Source organism: Mesoplodon densirostris, chromosome 10 (genome assembly GCF_025265405.1).
Source record: "Mesoplodon densirostris isolate mMesDen1 chromosome 10, mMesDen1 primary haplotype, whole genome shotgun sequence".
NCBI lineage: Eukaryota > Metazoa > Chordata > Mammalia > Artiodactyla > Ziphiidae > Mesoplodon > Mesoplodon densirostris.
Window position 1 is genome coordinate 54,388,948 of NC_082670.1, and position 20,776 is coordinate 54,409,723.

The following is a 20,776-nucleotide window of genomic DNA, read 5'->3' on the forward strand; positions in this document are numbered from 1 at the left end:
ATCTAAACCTAATTATCTCCAACAGGCCCATCTCTAAATACTATTGCAGTGGGAGTGGGGCTTCAACATATGAATTTTGGGTGGAAACAATTCAATCCATAGCAGTCCCATACTTGAAAACTGACTTTTCCCTATAAATAACCCCAGATTCTCAGCCTTCTGATTCTTTTTATTTTTATTATATTTATTTATTTGTTGACTTGGTTCCTCAGGAATGTGATCTTGTAAAATGATTTCAAATGTTTTGCTTTTGGTGCATTGTCACAAATATGCTCCTCTAACCTACAGTTCTCTAACTTTATGCTTAGACCTATTCACCTTTGCTTCAGTAGGATATTTCCAATTGGTTGTTCTATAGATGTATGGAGCAAAATACTGATAGATATATTAATTTTTCCACCAAAACACTGTTTTCTTTTCCCTGTTGAGCTCATCAATATCACTGTTTTACAGACCTACCATCTTGGTGATCTTATCCTTCTGAATTTCAAAATTAGTTGCTTTGTGTAATTGCATGAAGAAATACATTAATTGATTCAAAGTCTTTTCTTTCAGTGACATCTATTTTAATACTGTTATGCTAGTTGTTAGGGAAAGTACAGAGATTAGTTAAAAAGTTGACTGTCTAAAATAGAATTCAGCAAACTATAGCAAGCCAAATCCAGCCCACTATCTGTTTTTGCAAATAAAGTTTTTTTTGTTTTTTTTTTTTTTTTTGCGGTATGCGGGCCTCTCACTGCTGTGGCCTCTCCCATTGCAGAGCACAGGCTCCGGATGCACAGGCTCAGTGGCCATGGCGCATGGGCCCAGCCGCTCCTCGGCATGTGGGATCCTCCCGGACCAGGACACCCTGCATCAACAGGCAGACTCTCAACCACTGTGCCACCAGGAAAGCCCCCAAATAAAGTTTTATTGGCACTTAGCCACGCCCATTCTCTTCCAGATTGCCTATGGTTACTTTCACCTTACAATGACAGAGTCGAAAAATTGCTACCAAGACTGTGTGGCCCAGAGGCTGTATATTTACTGTCTGGCCCTTAACAGAAAAAATTTTGCCCACTCCTGATCTAAAAGATGGAGAATGTGTGTGTGTGTGTGTGTAAAATAGGGTAAGATATAAATGTGTGCATAAACACATCTTCTAATATTTTGAACTTAACAAAAAAGATATAAGTTCCAAAATGATGTGATGATAAAGATGAAAGAGCAATTAATATTTGCTGCAGGGCTATAAATTGAATAAGACTTCACAGAACAGCTTGAATTTTGGTAGAACCTTTTAAAATTAGTATAATTTTAATAATAAGAGGTTAGCAGAGGCAGGTTTTTTTCAATAAATATTTACTAAGTGTCTACTGATATATTCAAATGGATGGGAAGTTTACCTAGTGTGAGAATCTGTTACTTCCTTGTGCCTTCTGCAGGACCTAGCACAGTGCCTTGCACATAGTAAGTTAACAGTAAATACCTGTTATTTAATTAGCTGCTGAAATAGTGTGTAACAAATGCATAATAACATTCTACAGCATAAACTAGTAAAATGTTGAGGAGGCATAACTTCTGGCAGGATTTCTTGGAGGGGATGCATTGGAGGGTCATTGCCATTGAATCATCTTGGGTGATGATTACCATTTTTTAGTAAGATTTATTTGTTACTGCAGCCTTAATTTTCTGACACCCAAGTCCAGCTTTTCAATCTGTGATGACTTTCATGGCTGGTAGAGAGTACATTGTTTTCTTTAGAATGAAAACTAGCCATCATCTGTGTCCTTTGAAGTAGGAACTCCATGATTAATATTAATATTAGAACGAGCTTGATGCCAAGGGCAAACGACTCTTGGTACTTTGCCATACTTTGCAGCATGGAAACAATAATTTTATAGAATGTTCCACTAATAAGCTAGTCCTTATGTCTTTGGCTGATGGGAATTCTTTCTTTTCTTTTTTTTTTTTTTTTTTTAGATACTAGGCCTAATTGAATTAGCTCATCACCTTAAGCTTATCATAATAACTTTAGTGATAGCTTTAAGCTTTATGCTTTTTCAAAGCAGTCCGTTTGCATGGTGTTAGTTACTCATGACTTCTGAGTCTCCCACCCAGAATTTTCTGAATGCCAAACCCACAGTTCTCCATATGGTAGACACATAGACATCTCAGCTTCAATTTGCTCAAAGTTATATTTTTTTCATTTTTTCATTGAAGTATATTTGATTTAAAATGTTATATTAGTTGCAGGTGTATAGCATAGTGATTCAGTGTTTTTACAGAGTATACTCTATTAAAAGTTATTATAAGATAATGGCTATATATCCTTGTGCTGTACAGTATACACTTGTTATATATTTTATACATGGTCATTTGTGTCTCTTAATCCCATACCCCAAATTTGCTCCTCCCCCCTTTTCTTTCCCCTTTGGTAACCACAAGTTTTTTTTTTTATATCTGTGAGTCTTTTTCTGTATTGCATGTACATTTATTTGTATTATTTTTAAGATTCCACAAATAAGTGATATCATATAGTATATGTATTTCTCTGACTTATTTCACTAAGCATAATATTCTCTAGTTCCTTCTATGTTGCTGCAAATGCCAGAATTTTATTATTTTTTATGGCTGAGTAACATTCCACTGTATATATGTACCACATCTTCTTTATCCATTCATCTGTTGATGGACACTTAGGTTGCTTCCATATATTGGCAATTATAAATAATGCTGCTATGAACATTGGGGTGCATGTATCTTTTTGGATTCGTGTTTTTGTTTTTTTCAGGTACACACCCAGTAGTAGAATTGCTGGGTCATATGGTAATTCTTTTTTTAGTTTTTTGAGGAAACTCCATACTGTTTCCCCACAGTGGCTACATCAGTTTACATTCCCACCAACAGTGTACAAGGGTTCCCTTTTCTCCACATCTTCACCAACATTTGTTGTTTGTGTTCTTTTTAATGATAGCCATTCTGACAGGTGTAAGGTGATATCTCATTGTGGTTTTAATTTGCATTTCTCTGATGATTAACAGTGTTGAACATCTTTTCATGTGCCCATTGGATATCTGCATTTCCTCTCTGGAAGAATGTCTATTCAGGTCGTTTGTGAATTTTTTAATCAGGGTTTTTTTTTTTTTGTATTGAGTTGTATGAGCTGTTTATATATTTTGGATATATTAACCTCTTATCTGTCATATCATTTGTAAATATTTTCTTCCATTCAGTTGGTTGTCTTTTCATTTTGTCAGTGGTTTCCTTTGCTGTGCAAAAGCTTTTTAAGTTTAATTAGGTCCCATTTGTTTATTTTTGCTTTTATTTCCTTTGCTTTAGGAGACAGATCAAAATATATATATTGCTACAATTTATGTCCAAGAGTGTTCTGCCTATGTTCTATTCTAGGAGGTTTATGGTTTCTGGTCTTACATTTAAGTCTTTAATCCATTTTACTTTATTTCTGCATATGGTGTCACACTGAACTTCACACATGAACTGCCCTCTTGCACATAATCAGGGCCATTCTTTCAGTGGCTCCATCCTCTCATCTCCAGCACTCCTCTCTGTCTTCGAGATTCTCTTATAACATCAATTCTTCCAGTTTAAACCCAGCACCTTCCTCTGCTGCCACCACGTCACAGTAGGGCCCCTGTTGTCTATTCTCATTTTACTATGTCTTTCCACATTAAAACAATCAGTATTTATGTGTTTAGTCAAATGCCTCTCTCCCTTGCTAATTATTAGTCTCTATCAGTTTTTCTCTCATTGTTGTAGTCCTAGCCTCTACATAATGCCTGGCTCATTATAGGCCCTCATTAAATAAGTGTTTAATGAATGGATGGATGGATGATTCATGTGGGGCATTTACTCTGAGCTAGATGTGGTTCCAGTTGCAGAGATAAGAAGAGGATTAAGTCCCGCCCCAGCATCACTCACGGTCTGGCATGGAAATTCCTCTTCAAACAGATAAACTAGCTTACCTCTTGACGTTAAGCTATTAGAAGAGTTGTAAGTATCGTTTCCATTTATCTTGTTGTCACTTTTACAGGCTAATTTCATTTTGGGAAATCAGCCCATTCCAGGCTCAGTCATTCTGGGGCTGTGGACTGTCCTCCAGGGATGTTCTATGTGACTCCAGCTTCCAACCCACTCATGCAGGAGCAGTAGCGGCCGTGGGTTCATTGGATATGTGCTGAGCCAGGAATGAGCTGGAAAGTGACTTTTAGTGTGGAAAAGAAAGATAAATGAGACTCAATTACTCAGATATAAAGAAATTAGCCTCTGCTAGTTTGATTTTTTTTTTTTTTCATTTAGGAGAAAAGAGAGGAAAGATGAAGGAGGGACGGAGGGAGGGAGGGAAGGAGGGGAAAAGGGAAGGGAAAAGGGAAAAGGGGAAGGAAAGAAGGCTTTCATAAATTTCAGTTCCCAAAGTTACATGTTTGTATTGTTTTAAAAATTTTTTTAAACTAGGATTTTAATTCAATAACAATTGCTAATAACATCTAATGAGTATGACACTCTACTAGATGTTTTATTAACTTATTTAATCCTGATGACAGTCTTATGAGGTGGGTTCTATTATGAGTTCAACTTGACCTCAGAGGAAACTGAGGCACAAGGAGGGTGAATAGGAAAACACACTTCCCCTGTGGGTCTTCCCTTGACTACTCACACAGAACACTTTACCCTGGACACTGCTGGTCACCAAATGTGTGACGGTTTTTCCCACACCAAGCAATTCTGTGATACCAGCTGGGTGTCCTGTATTTAACTTCATTCTACTGTGTACCTGGAAGTAGTGTCAGATCCCACAGCTTAAAGGCTCAGTCATACACACCAGCCCCCCACCCCCTGCCACATACTTCACATGCCAATCACAAGTCCAGATTGTCTCCTGTGCTTCTCACTAACTGCTCTAGATCAGAGGTTCTCGTGATCCCTTCCTCAAGTTCAGTTAATTTGCTAGAGATGTTCACAGAACTCAGGAAATCAGTTTACGTACTAGATCACCAGTTCATTATAAAAGGATAAGATAAAAAAAATACAGATGAACATCCAGATGGAAGCTACGTGCAGAGCAAGGTCTGTGGGAAGAGGTGTAAAGCTTCCATGCCCTCTCCTGGCACCTGCATGTGTTCACCCACCTAGAAGCTTCCCAAACTGGACTTTTGGGATTTTTATGGAGGCTTCATCATGCAGGGTGATTGATCACTAAGTCAATTTCTAGCCCCTCTCCCTTCCCCAGAGGACAAGAGGTGGGGCTGAAAGTTCCAAGCCTCTCATCATGCCTTGGTCTTTTTGGTGACCCACCCCCATCTAGAAGCCCCCCCAGAGTCACCTCATTAGAACAAAAGACACTGCTGTCACCCAGGAAATTCCAAGGGATTTGGAGCTCTGTGTCAGGAACTGGGGGAAGAAACCAATACATATATATACTTTTTTCTATTATTTCACAACTCACCCCCTGGTCTCTGGCCATGGACCCCTCACAGCAAAATGGTATACACCTCACAAGGTCCTGGAATGTTGTAGATTCCATTCAGTCATTAATAATTCGTGCAATCCATCATTGTATTGCATGAAAACTGTCTCCCTGGGCGAGGCCACTTGAATTGGCAGGCTTCCGTTTAATCTTGTCAGGTTCCAAAAACATGAGTGGTCTCAGCGAACTTCATACTTTCAGACATCTGGTGTCATTGAACTAAGAGAGTGTCATCTCTTGCTCTGAGCCTCTCTTGCGGGATTAATGTAATTGGATTTCCCTCATTACATACCCACTTATTCATTCTTTTACCCTCAGCTACTGTTCCTTCTACTCTTTATTTATACCAAAGCTTTTCCACTTTTGGAAGGGACATTGGGTTTAGCCACTGTGCTGGCAACCAATCCAGCACAGTCCACTCCTGTTCAGGCAGGGTGAATTTACAGAGGTGCAGAGCTGGTGGGCGATTTTCACCACCAGGCCATACTGCTGCAGTCACTGTGAACCCCAAATGTGCCAGATGAAGGGAGGGCACATCCCACCCCATCAGGCCCTTAAGGATTCTGACATAAAGGTTAAAAGACAGAGTTACAGTTTCTTGCTTAGAAATCATCCCTGTTTCCAGCAGTTGTAGTTGCAGCCCTGGTCCTGTGACCACTCCATCAGGTAGGAGGAATCTAAAAGCTGAGGTGATGTGGGCAAGAAGGAAAAGAAAGTATAGTCTTGGTACCAGCAGTCTCTCCTCTTGGCAAGAACTGCACTGTCATAGGAGCATCCTAAGGGTATGGGCCATTCCCAAGGTGAAAAAGCTGTGAGAGAGCAGAGCCCAGCTCTGACTTACCTGATCCTTTCCCAGAGAAGTATGTGAAAGCAACTGAGAGAATGTGAAATTTCCCCTCCATTCACACACATGCCAAAAACCGTCTTTCCAATCTTCAAGGTACTGAGTCATTGTAATTAGTACTTTGTCATGGATAGGGCGTCTTCTTACTCTACCCTAACAGAGGCTCTCTCATCATGAAGTGGCAGTTCCCAGTGTCTAGGAGAGAGCATCTGATCAGGGTGAGTCCAGGGACACGAGTGATCTGGGAGTCACTGGTACACCCTTGCTGGTTTTGCCACCAAATGCAAGTTTGTGTGCCTGATGCACAGTGAGGCCAAACAAATCCATACGTCAGAGTCTGGAGCAGAGAAAGAAAGGTTTATTGCAGGGCCAAGCAAGAACGGGTAGCTCATGCTCAAAAATCCTGAACTCCCCGAAGGGCTTCAGCGAAGCATTTTTATTTTTTTTTATTATTATTTTTTTTTTTTGCCGTACGCGGGCCTCTCACTGTTGTGGCCTCTCCCGTTGCGGAGCACAGGCTCCGGATGCGCAAGGCTCAGCGGCCATGGCTCACGGGCCCAGCCGCTCCGCGGCATATGGGATCCTCCCAGACCGGGGCACGAACCTGTATCCCCTGCATCGGCAGGCGGACTCTCAACCACTGCGCCACCAGGGAGGCCCCAGCGAAGCATTTTTAAAGGCCAGGTGAGGGGGACGTCGCAGGGTATGTGATCATCTAGTGCACAGTTCTCTGACTGGTTGATATTGAGGTAACCAGCAGTGTCACAGGGGTTAACATGATCAATCCTTAGGCTCCAATAGGCCTGGGGCTACATGCTCATGGTCATCAAGTAGTTAATTTCTTCCATTTGGTGGTGTTTTTTAGCATCTGAAAAACTCAGGAAATATGCATGAGATGCTATCATCTGGGTACTTCAGAGAGGAGTACAGCAGAGGATATGGGGGAAGGGTCTGTCCCAGGAAGGCCCCCTAGGGTCCTGCTGGGTTACAAGTCCAGGAACAGCCCTCAGTTGGAGCTGGGAAAGCACCAGAGTGGCTGGCAAGGTCCCTAAAGGGTGCCTGCAGAGCACAGAGAATGTTCTGTCAGATTCCACCCTTTGAAGGTTTGAAGCTCGACATTAACAGTAGAATAAAGTGCCAGAAAGCACCATGTTTTATGATTATTTTATAAAAAGGGCCTCTGATAAATAAAGCTCACTCAGATACTTGATACTGACAAGTCATGAAAAAAGCAGTTGTGGAAAAATGAAGACAGTCCCCACGTCAAGGGAGCAGCAGTAACAATAACACAACCAAAAAAGCCCGATTTTCCTCAGAGAAGCATATTGGTGGAGTCTGAACAAGAGACTCATCTTTGAGGAATGTTACAAAAGCCACATAAATTCATTTGTATCATCTTTTTAGATTCCACATAGAAAACACAAACGGACTCACAGACTTTGAAAACAAATTTATGGTAACCAAAGGGGAAAGGTGGGGGGAGGGATAAATTAGGAGTTTGGGATTGACATGTACACACTAATATATATAGAATAGATAAACGACAAGGACCTACTGTATAGCACAGGGAACTCTACTCAATATTCTGTAATTCTATATGGGAAAAGAATCTGAAAAAGAATGGATATATGTATATGTATAACAGAACCACTTTGCTGTACACCTGAAACTTACACAACATTGTAAATCAACTGTACTATAATATAAAATAAAAATTAAATTAAAAAAATAAATATTTGTACATCTCCATGTCAAAAAACAAACAAACAAAAAACACCGGCACAACACCAACAACAGTAAAGCCAAGACATCAGAGAAGAGAAGACGTTTTCTGTTCCTCTGGGGCATTGGAGTGTGGGAAGGACTTAAAAGTTTCTCCCCATTTCCTCATGTGGCCTTCTTCCTTTTGAGTGTCATAATTTAGATCTGCTTAAAAGGATTGATTTGAAAGAAGCTTCTTATACCAAAAGGCAGTTTGTCTCTCTCTCTCAGCCTTTGTAAGTGAACAAAGTCACCACTTGTCCCACACAGGGAGCAGAGAGGGGCTTGGGGTGGGTTTACTGTCCATTCAGGCCCTGTTTTCAGCAGCTTGTAAGTGGGATCTTTAGAACCACACAGCGGGAATCCTTTGCTTGGGGCACGGGTTGGGGAGAGGACTTTGAAAAACCTATTGAAACTCTGAGAGCCGTTGGGTAGAAACTGTTCCTTTTAGACTTCCTCACAGGCTGTACGGGAAATAAACATGCACAGGAAGTCATTTAGCCTCTCTGTGAACTCAATGTTGATATATGCTCACCAAAAAGTTCATTGTGGTACTTAAGAAATGTATGTATGTGGGTGCATATACATGTGTGTGTATGTGTGTGTATGCACAGATATGTCTATGTGTATAAACATTTTCTAATCCTCCCAGACCACAGTGTTTATGAAGTGATGCTAAAAAAATTAACAATGGGAAAAAAAAGAATAACACAAAAGATAGAGGTGTGGATACCTTTGACAACACTGTGTTTGGGGAGTAGAAACTAAATATAGGTGACATATTTCTAAAGGACTCTTTAACAGTCTGCTGGGTGGTCTTTCTCACAATGTACTTTGTAGGGTTTTACACTAACTGCTTGACCCAGGATGTCATTATTATGTGTAATGTTCAGTTCATGTTTTTTATTTTTATTTATATGATTCTTGCTTTAGAGCTGGAACAACTTTAAAATCTTCAGTGAAGGGTCACTGAATCCCTAATGTAAACTGGAAATACTGGCTTAAAAAACCAAAGTAGAAGAACAATAAATGCATTTTACAGGAGAAGATTAAGGTACATGGGTGAAGGGAAGAATACCCACATCCCCCATGTGGTCGTTAGGAAGAGAAATCCATCCAGATGAGTGAAGGCAAAGGGGATGTCACTGGAACGGTTCACGGGATTCCTATGAAACATGTTACAGGCCTTCTGGAACCAGAGAGCCCTTGGTTTCTCTCTCCATCTGGGCCATGTGGTCACTCAACTCTGCTTTCCGCACATCTGCTCTTTTCACTTTGTGCAGTCAGTGGCCATTTAATTGCAATTTCTTCTCAAGATCATCTAAGCAGGAAAGAAGGATTTAATATCTGGACCCAGGAATACAGGATCAGGAGTGCAGCCAGGTGTTCTGAGAGAAAGGAGCCAAAAACTATAAAAGTCACCCAAGAGGGAGGGGATATGAGGATGTCCTTGTGCATATAGCTGATTCACTTTGTCATACAGGAGAAGCTAACACAACACTGTGGAGCAATTATACTCCAATAAAGATGTTAAAAAAAAAAAGTCACCCAGAACTGAAACGTTCCTTCCACCTCCCTGTAGCTAGAGTGTCGCTTTGTCTTGTCTCCGTCACTGTTTAAATTGTCTTTCCCCCCAGCCCTCCCCTTACTTTCACTGTGGCATCCCCCACTCTTCCCAGATGGGCTTCGTTTTTATATTTATACAACCAAACTCCTGTTCTTCCTTTGCATCATTTCTTAGTTCAAGTGCCCAGTAGAGATTTACAAGTCATTATGGGATGGCAATTTCACATTTCAAGGAGAAGTCATCTCACTGGCCCAGATTGGGTCAGGTGACTACCTGGTTCCATCAGACTCGGGTTGGGAGGTCACCTGTAATAACCATGTCTACACAGGTATGCTCTGTGTTCGGCAGGACTTGTGGGAAGACCAGCTGAGCTGCTTAGCTGGTAAAAGATACCTACTACAATCATTATTATAGGCCTCACTGATCTGTTTACTCCATGCGGTGTCAAGTAATATTTTAATAGTATTCGTTATAAAGGACATACATTCTCCTTAAGACTAACTTGAGCTGTATTTTTATTTATTTATTTATTTATTTTTTTATTTTTTAACATCTTTATTGGAGTATAATTGCCTTACAATGGCGTGTTAGTTTCTGCTTTATAAAAAAGTGAATCAGTTATACATATACATATGTTCCCATATCTCTTCCCTCTTGCATCTCCCTCCCTCCCACCTTCCCTACCCCACCCATCTAGGTGGTCACAAACCACCTAGCTGATCTCCCTGTGCTATGTGGCTACTTCCCACTAGCTAGCTATTTTACGTTTGGTAGTGTATATATGTCCATGCCACTCTCTCACTTTGTCACAGCTTACCCTTCCCCCTCCCTGTATCCTCAAGTCCATGCTCTAGTAGGTCTCTGTCTTTATTCCCGTCTTACCCCTAGGTTCTTCATGACCTTTTCTTTCTTTTTTTTTTCTTAGATTCCATATATATGTGTTAGCATACGGTATTTGTTTTTCTAACTTACTTCACTTTGTATGACAGACCCTAGGTCCATCCACCTCACTACAAATAACTCAATTTCGTTTCTTTTTATGGCTGAGTAATATTCCATTGTATATATGTGCCACATCTTCTTTATCCATTCATCTGTTGATGGACACTTAGGTTGTTTCCATGTCCCAGCTATTGTAAATAGAGCTGCAATGAACATTTTGGTACATGGCTCCTTTTGAATTATGGTTTTCTCAGGGTATATGCCCAGTAGCGGGATTGCTGGGTTGTATGGTAATTCTATTTGTAGTTTTTTAAGGAACCTCCATACTGTTCTCCTTACTGGCTGTATCAGTTTACATTCCCACCAACAGTGCAAGAGTGTTCCCTTTTCTCCACACCCTCTCCAGCATTTATTGTTTGTAGATTTTTTGATGATGGCCATTCTGACTGGTGTGGGATGATATCTCATTGTAGTTTTGATTTGCATTTCTCTAATGATTAATGATGTTGAGCATTCTTTCATGTGTTGGTTGGCAATCTGTATATCTTTGGAGAAATGTCTATTTAGATCTTCTGCCCATTTTTGGATTGGGGTTTTTTTGTTGTTGTTATTGAGCTGCATGAGCTGCTTGTAAATTTTGGAATTAATCCTTTGTCAGTTGCTTCATTAGCAAATATTTTCTCTCATTTGGAGGGTTGTCTTTTGGTTTTGCTTATGGTTTCCTTTGCTGTGCAAAAGCTTTTAAGTTTCATTAGGTCCCATTTGTTTATCTTTGTTTTTATTTCCATTTCTCTAGGAGGTGGGTCAAAAAGGATCTTGCTGTGATTTATGTCATAGAGTGTTCTGCCTGTTATCCTCTAAGCCTTTGATAGTGTCTGGCCTTACATTTTAGGTCTTTAATCCATTTTGAGTTTATTTTTGTGTGTGCTGTTAGGGAGTGTTCTAATTTCATACTTTTACATGTAGCTGCCCAGTTTTCCCAGAACCACTTATTGAAGAGGCTGTCTTTTCTCCACTGTATATTCTTGCCTCCTTTATCAAAGATAAGGTGACCATATGTGCGTGGGTTTATCTCTGGGCTTTCTATCCTGTTCCATTAATCTATATTTCTGTTTTTGTGCCAGTACCATACTGTCTTGATTACTGTAGCTTTGTACTATAGTCTGAAGTCAGGAAGCCTGATTCCTCCAGCTCCATTTTTCGTTCTCAAGATTGCTTTGGCTGTTCGGGGTCTTTTGTGTTTCCATACAAATTGTGAAATTTTTTGTTCTAGTTTTGTGAAAAATGCCAGTGGTAGTTTCATCGGGATTACATTGAATCTGTAGATTGCTTTGGGTAGTAGAGTCATTTTCACAATGTTGATTCTTCCAATCCAAGAACATGGTATATCTCTCCTCTATTTGTATCATCTTTACTTTCTTTCATCAGTGTCTTATAATTTTCTGAATACAGTTCTTTTGCCTCCTCAGGTAGGTTTATTCCTAGATATTTTATTCTTTTTGTTGCAGTGGTAAATGGGAGTGTTTTCTTAATTTCACTTTCAGATTTTTCATCATTAGTGTATAGGAATGCCAGAGATTTCTGTGCATTAATTTTGTATCCTGCTACTTTACCAAATTCATTAATTAGCTCTAGTAGTTTTCTTGTAGCATCTTTAAGATTCTCTATGTATATTATCATGTCATCTGCAAACAGTGACAGATTTACTTCTTCTTTCCCAATTTGGATTCCTTTTATTTCTTTTTCTTCTCTGATTGCTGTGGCTAAAACTTCCAAAACTCTGTTGAATAAGATTGGTGAGAGTGGGCAACCTTGTCTTGTTCCTGATCTTAGTGTAAATGGTTCCAGTTTTTCACCATTGAGGACGATGTTGGCTGTGGGTTTGTCATATAAGGCCTTTATTATATTGAGGAACGTTCCCTCTGTGCCTACTTTCTGCAGGGTTTTTATCATAAATGGGTGTTGAATTTTGTCGAAAGCTTTCTCTACATCAATTGAGATGATCATATGGTTTTCCTCCTTCAGTTTGTTAATATGGTGTATCACGTTGATTGATTTGCATATACTGAAGAATCCTTGCATTCCTGGAATAAACCCCACTTGATCATGATGTATGATCCTTTTAATGTGCTGTTGGATTCTGTTTGCTAGTATTTTGTTGAGGATTTTTGCATCTATGTTCATCAGTGATATTGGCCTGTAGTTTTCTTTCTTTCTGACATCTTTGTCTGGTTTTGTTATTAGTGTGATGGCGGCCTTGCAGAATGAGTTTGCGAGTATTCCTCCCTCTGCTATATTTTGGAAGAGTTTGAGAAGGATAGGTATTAGGTCTTCTCTAAATGTTTGACAGAATTTGCCTGTGAAGCCGTCTGGTCCTGGGCTTTTGTTTGTTGGAAGATTTTTTTATCACAGTTTCAATTTCAGTGCTTGTGATTGGTCTATTCATATGTTCTATTTCTTCCTGGTTCAGTCTTGGCAGATTGTGCATTTCTAAGAATTTTTCCATTTCTTCCAGATTGTCCATTTTATTGGCATAGAGTTGCTTGTATAAATCTCTCATAATTCTTTGTATTTTTGCAGGGTCATTTGTTACTTATCCTTTTTCATTTCTAATTCTATTGATTTGAGTCTTCTCCCTTTTTTTTGATGAGTCTGGCTAATGGTTTATCAAGCTTCTCAAAGAACCATCTTTTAGTTTTATTGATCTTTGCTATCGTTTCCTTCATTTATTTCTGATCTGATCTCTATGATTTCTTTCCTTCTGCTAACGTTGGGATTTTTTTGTTCTTCTTTCTCTAATTGCTTTAGGTGCAAGTTTAGGTTGTTTATTTGAGATGTTTCCTGTTCCTTAAAGTAGGATTGTATTGCTATAAACTTCCCTCTTAGAACTGCTTTTGCTGCATCCCCTAGGTTTTGGGTCATTGTGTCTCCACTGTCATTTGTTTCTTGGTATTTTTTGATTTCCTCTTTGATTTCTTCAGTGATCACTTCGTTATTAAGTAGTATATTGTTTAGCCTCCATGTGTTTGTGTTTTTAACAGATCTTTTCCTGTAATTGATGTCTAGTCTCATAGCATTGTGGTCAGAAAAGATACTTGATACAATTTCAATATTAAATTTACCAAGGCTGATTTGTGACCCAAGATATGATCTATCCTGGAGAATGTTCCATAAGCACTTGAGAAAAATGTGTATTCTGTTGTTTTTGAATGGAATGTCCTATAAATATCAATTAAGTCCATCTTGTTTAATGTATCATTTAAAGCTTGAATTTCCTTATTTATTTTCATTTTGGATGATCTGTCCATTGGTGAAAGTGGGGTGTTAAAGTCCCCTACTATGATTGTGTTACTGTTGCTTTCCCCTTTTATGACTGTTAATTTTTGCCTTATGTATTGAGGTGCTCCTATGTTGGGTGCGTAAATATTTACAATTGTTATATCTTCTTCTTGGATCGATCCCTTGATCATTATGTAGTGTCCTTCTTTGTCTCTTGTAATGCTCTTTATTTTGAAGTCTATTTTGTCTGATATGAGAATTGCTACTCCAGCTTTCTTTTGATTTCCATTTGCATGGAACATCTTTTTCCATCCCCACACTTTCAGTCTGTGTGTGTCCCTAGGGTGAAGTGGGTCTCTTGTAGATAGCATATATATGTGTCTTGTTTTTGTATCCATTCAGTCAGTCTGTGTCTTTTGGTGGAAGCATTTAATCCATTTACATTTAAGGTAATTATCGATATGTATGTTCCTATTCCCATTTTCATAATTATTTTGGGTTTGTTATTGTAGGTCTTTTCCTTCTCTTGTGTTTCTTACCTAGAGAAGTTCTTTTAGCATTTTTTGTAAAGCTGGTTTGGTCGTGCTGAACTCTCTCAGCTTTTGCTTATCTGTAAAGGTTCTAATTTCTCCATCAAATCTGATTGAGATCCTTACTGGGTAGAGTAATCTTGGTTGTAGGTTCTTCTCCTACATCACTTTAAATAGGTCCTGCCACTCCCTTCTGGCTTGCAGAGTTTCTACTGAAAGATCAGCTGTTAACCTTATGGGGATTCCCTTGTGTGTTGTTTTTCCCTTGCTGCTTTTAATATGTTTTCTATGTATTTAATTTTTGATAGTTTGATTAATATGTGTCTTGGCCTGTTTCTCCTTGGATTTATCCTGTATGGGACTCTCTGTGCTTCCTGGACTTGATTAACTATTTCCTTTCCCATATTAGGGAAGTTTTCAGCTATAATCTCTTCAAATATTTTCTCAGTCCCTTTCTTTTTCTCTTCTTCTTCTGGGACCCCTGTAATTCGAATGTTGGTGCATTTAATGTAGTCCCAGAGGTCTGTGAGACTGTCCTCAGTTCTTTACATTCCTTTTTGTTTATTCTGCTTTGCAGTACTTATTTCCACTATTTTATCTTCCAGGTCAATTATCCGTTTTTCTGCTATTGATCCCTTCTAGAGTATTTTAAATTTCATTTATTGTGTTGTTCATTGTTGCTTGTTTCCTCTTTAGTTCTTCTAGGTCCTTGTTAAATGTTTCTTGCATTTTCTCTATTCTATTTCCAAGATTTTGGATCATCTTTACTATCATTATTCTGAATTCTTTTTCAGGTAGACTGCCTATTTTGTCTTCATTTGTTAGGTCTGGTAGGCTTTTATCTTGCCCCTTCACCTGCTGTGTGTTTTTCTGTCTTCTCATTTTGCTTATCTTACTGTGTTTGGGATCTCCTTTTTACAGGCTGCAGATTCGTAGTTCCCGTTGTTTTTGGTGTCTGTCCCCAGTGGATAAAGTTGGTTCAGTGGGTTGTGTAGGCTTTTTGGTGGAGGGGACTAGTGCCTGTGTTCTGGTGGATGAGGCTGGATCTTGTCTTTCTGGTGGGCAGGTCCACGTCTGGTGCTGTGTTTTGGGGTGTCTGTGGCCTTATTATGATTTTAGGCACCCTCTCTGCTAATGGGTGTGGTTGTGTTCCTGTCTTGCTAGTTGTTTGACATAGGATGTCCAGCACTGTAGCTTGCTGGTCATTGAGTGAAGCTGGGTCTTGGTGTTGAGATGCAGATCTCTGGGAGATTTTTGCCATTTGATATTACGTGGAGCTGGGAGGTTTCTTGTGGACCAGTGTCCTGAAGTTGGCTCTCCCACCTCAGAGGCACAGCACGGACTCCTGGCTGGAGCACCGAGAGCCTTTCATCCACACGGCTATTATGTTTAATGAAGTCATATCTCTGGTGGCATCCCATCATCACCAAAACTGGCACAAGGGGGCCATCCCTGGTTTCGAATCAACATGATCTCAGGCACAGACCTCCTTGTTTTTCCATTTTGTCTTTAAGTTACTTGTTGAAACAACCAGCCCGCGGTCCCCATGACTGTTGTGTCTTTGGCTGCTGGGGCTCCTCCAGAGCCAGCAGCCTCAGTGAGGCTGCCCTCCCCTTGGACTCCGGGGCAGTTCCGTGACGGCAGAGGGAAGAGTCCCTGAGCCGGGAGTTCCAGCTCTGCTGATGTATTTTTAGATTACTTTGGAATATACTGAAAATAATTTCAGGGTACATTTATTGATTATATTTCTAGAATTATCTTTGCAATCTCTTCCTGTTGAGAAGCACTGATGGAGACTGAGCAACTTTTAAATTTGGGCAGTTTGATTTGGCTATTGATCATGGTAATTGAACTTGAGTTAATGGTGGTACATTATCATGTGATAATGATGTCACCAACAGGGAAAGATGGTGTTATTCCATACAGTGAGTGGTGCTCATGCCTGCATCTTACAACAATTTTGTGCTTTTTTGGATTTTTGATTGTCTATATATATTTATATTAATACATACCTATAATGGTTTTTCTCAATCTCTCTTTCAGATGGTGTATGTGGTTCATTCCTAAGCCTTATTCTTTGGAGATGACAAGTTGCTAATCACATAACCAACCCTAATTCTGCATTCTTTGAACTTTTCATCTGTAGCTCTGTATCCTTTCTAGCAGTGTGTCCTTAGGGATGTTGTCTAACCACCATACATCCCAGTTTCTTCCTCAGTAAAATGGGGATAATGACACCTCTGTCACTCGTTTGTTCTGAGGATTCAGAGAGACAGTGCATGAAAGACACAGCAGCAGGTGTCAATAAACATTGCTATTGTGATCATTCCCCTTGTACTTACTAGTCTCAGAGATGTGGTTATAGTAGCTTCCTCTGGTGACCAGTCAAATCCCCACAAGCCCATCCCTGTTTCATCTCTGATTTCAGCTGCAACTGTGAAGGACAGATTTACTCACTGAGCACTGACAGCATCTTACCTGAGTCTACCTGTGTGTCCCTCCACCTTCGCCCCAGGCCCTTCTCTGATGCCAAGAGAGCTCAGTCTCCCATGCCCAAATGCAGCTTGAAGGTGCTGGGGGTGATCGTTCCCTTGAGGGCAACTCTGACCCAGTGTGGGGACAGAGGCCAGTCCACAAATGCTCCAACATCTTTCTGTGGATAATTCTCAGGGACATTTTGAACCCTTTTCAGTGGTCTCAGGAGAATCCAGTGCTTTTTACTTTATAGCATACATATCAATAATGCACATTCATGTAGATTTTTTTTTCTCATTTTCTGACAAAGACTCACATTTTCTTCCCTCTTGAGTTTTGTAACCCTCCAAACAAACAAACAATCCTTGCCTTAGAATCTGTTTTAGAGAAAATCCAAACTAAGACAGTGTAATGGTAGAGTAGTTGAGAGCATGGGTTATGGAGTCATTTGTCTGGATTTGAATCTCAACTCAACATCTTAGTAGTTATATTACCTTACGTATTTAAGTTACCTTATTTCTTTCTGCCTCAGTTTCCTCTCTTCTAAAATACAGATCATAATAGGAACTACCTCCTAACATTATGAGTAATACATGAGTTATGACAGTATAAATATGAAACACTTAGAATGTGTCTGATGGATGGGACGTTGCATGTAAGCATTAAGTCTTACTGTCTCCTCGTAAAACTCATTCTGTTGTGTCTATAAATCTTAGTATTACTTATTCCGTTCTTTCTCATTAACTTAGTGCAGCCTCCTTCTGCCCCTTTCTTTCTCTTCCTTTTGTTTGCTAGTGCTGACTGAGTAGGTAGAACAGCAAACGTACAGCTTTGTACTTTCTGGAAGCATGTCTGAGGGCCCTTCCTTTGTGCCATGCCCTGCCCCCTGATCTGCTGGCAGACACCAGATGATGCTGCCAGCTCTCGGTTATTCAGAGTCTCTTTATCCAGACTCTTTGCTCTTCTCTCTGGCTGCCTGCCTTCTGGCTGTCACATGTTCCCTGGCATTGCTCTCAGAGGGAGTGCCAAGGAGGGAAAAGATAGCAGAACTCAGATTAGCCAATTATGGGGTCTGGAAAATTAGCATTTGGGGGTCAGTGGGCTTCAGTTTTCTGGGCCATCTCTACCCTCCATTACCATGAAAAATTCAGAATCAGCCTTCTGCAGTGGCAGTGTATTTTTTGTTGATTGAGATCTAATTGAGACATAATAAAATGCACAGATCTCAAGTGTTCCATTTGATGAGTTTTGGCAAATGTATGCATTCATGTAGTGACCCTCCAGAATAAGATGGAAAGCTTTTCTATCACCCTAGAAAAGTACCTTATTCCCCTTTTTAGTCAATTCCCCTCCATTCTCCAAGGAGCCACTTTCTTATTTCTTTTTTTATTGACGTACTGTTGATTTACAATGTTGTGTTAATTTCTGCTGTACAGCAAAGTGACTCAGTTATACACATATATACATTCTTTTTTTAATATTCTTTTCCATTATGGTTTATCACCAGATATTGAATATAGTTCCCTGTGCTATACAGTAGGACCTTGTTTATCCATTCTGTATATATACTAGTTTGTATCTGCTAGTCCCAAACTCCCAATCCATCCCTCCCCCACCCCCCTCCCCCTTGGCCACCACAAGTCGGTTCTCTATGTCTGTGAGTCTGTATCTTTTTCGTAGATAAGTTCATTTACTCCATATTTTAGATTCCACATATAAGTGCTATTATATGGTATTTGTTTTTCTCTTTCTGACTTACTTCACTTAGTATGATAATCTCTAGTTGCATCCATGTTGCTGCAAATGGCATTATTTTGTTCTTTTTTATGGTTGAGTAGTATTCCATTGTACACATGTACCATTGCTCCATTGAGGGACATTTACATTGTTTCCATGTCTTGGCTATTGTGCATAGTGGTGCTATAAACATAGGGGTGCAGGTACCTTTTTGAAGTATATTAATAGCTTTGTCTGGATATATGCCCAGTAGTGGGATTGCTGGATCATATGGTAATTCTATTATTAATTCTATTATTATCTATTATTATTCTATCTATTAATTCTGTTATTATTAGTTTTCTGTGGAACCTCCATGCTGTTTTCCATAGTGGCTGCACCAACTTACATTCCCACCAACAGTGTAGGAGGGTTCCCTTTTCTCCACACCTTCTCAAGCATTTGTTATTTGTAGACTTTGTTGATGGCCACTCTGACCGGTGTGAGGTGGTATTGACCCAATTTCTTAGTTCTATTACTACATATATTTTCCTTATCTTGGACTTCACATACATAAAATCACAAATAACTTTTCGTCCATTCTTAGTCTTCTTTTATTTGGCACAATCTTGATATCATCCATGTAGTTGTGTGTATTGGAAGTTTATTCTTTTTTTTTAATCACTGGGTAGTATTCTTCTACATGAATATACCTTTTTTTTTTAATCCATTTACCTGTCAATAGACATTTGAGTAAATTGTGTTTGGGGGCTATTTTGAATACAGCTGCCGTGGTCACTCTTTTTTTTTTTGGTCATGCTGCACAGCATGCAGGATCTTAGTTCCCTGACCAGGGATTGAATCTGTGCCCCCTGCAGTGGAGGCATGGAGTCTTAACTGCTGGACCCCTAGGGCAGTCCCCGTGGTCACTCTTCTAAAAGCATTTTTGTGTAAAAAAGTAAATAACTGGGTGTGGAATTGCTGGGCCCTAAAGTAGAAGTGTGTTTAATTTTATAAGAAACTACCAGTCAGTAGCTATACCATTTTACCCTTCCATTGACAACATGTGAAAGTTCTAGGTCATCAATAACTTCACCAGCATTTAGAGTTGTCAGTCTTATTAGTTTCAGCCATTCTAGTGGGTATGAACTGGTATCTTATTGCAGCTTTATTTTTATATTTTCCTGATGATTAATGATTTTGAGCACCTTTCACCATGCTTACCCGCTATCCCAACATATGTTTGCACATTGTCCTTTCAAGTCCTTAATGGTAGTTTAGTCAAGCCAATTTGACCAATATTTTTGAGATCCTGCTCTTAGCTGTTCGAAAGGAAAATGTGAGTGTCTTGGGTTCTCTGGCAGATACAGAGAAGTTCAGGGAGTCCTCCACTCAGCAGCAGATGCTGTCAATGGTCTGCCCCTACTTTCTTAGCACTTACTTTCCCTGAGCATGTATACAGCGTCCTGGAACTCTATACATGAGAACTTTCTTTTGGCCTATGTGTATGGCAGGCCTGAAATGCCAGGGGATTAATATTTCAGGAACAACCCTCAGTCAATGACGAATGGGAATTGGAGGTTAAATACACCATCTTCCTTGCACTTTGGGTAAAATAACTCTGAACTGTGGTCTACACTGTCTCCCAGGGTCCCTCAATGGAATTGAACCTTAGTTCTCTACAGTAATCACTTATTCAATGATGTAAACTTATCAGCTCATCCTCTCTCTGTCACATTTCCCATTCTCTGACTGATTTTCTCTAGGATCGCTTCCAAAGTGAACTACTTGTACTCAAGTTCTTGCATTGAGATCCTCTTCTGGAGAAATACAGATGAGACATATTTCCAGAAATATGCATGTTGGGACATAAGAATTGTATGTAAGATTAAGAGATTTGATGATATGCTCATGAAGTTATGACATTGATTTCCTGGGTACCCACACAAATGAAAGGACCAGATGAATATGATCGAAAATTAGTAATATCAGTGCCTGGTAGAAGCAAATGTCCCTATGGGCTGGTTACTGAGGGTTGGAATAGGTTTTCCAGAAAAGATAGAGTCTGATAGGATCATTGAAATGTGAGCTGAGAGGAGGGGAAGGCATTACAGGAAGGAAGATGGGTTGTAACAATGGCATGGTTGTACAAATCATATTTGGATTTACAATCTACGTGGAGCTTGAGAGTATAT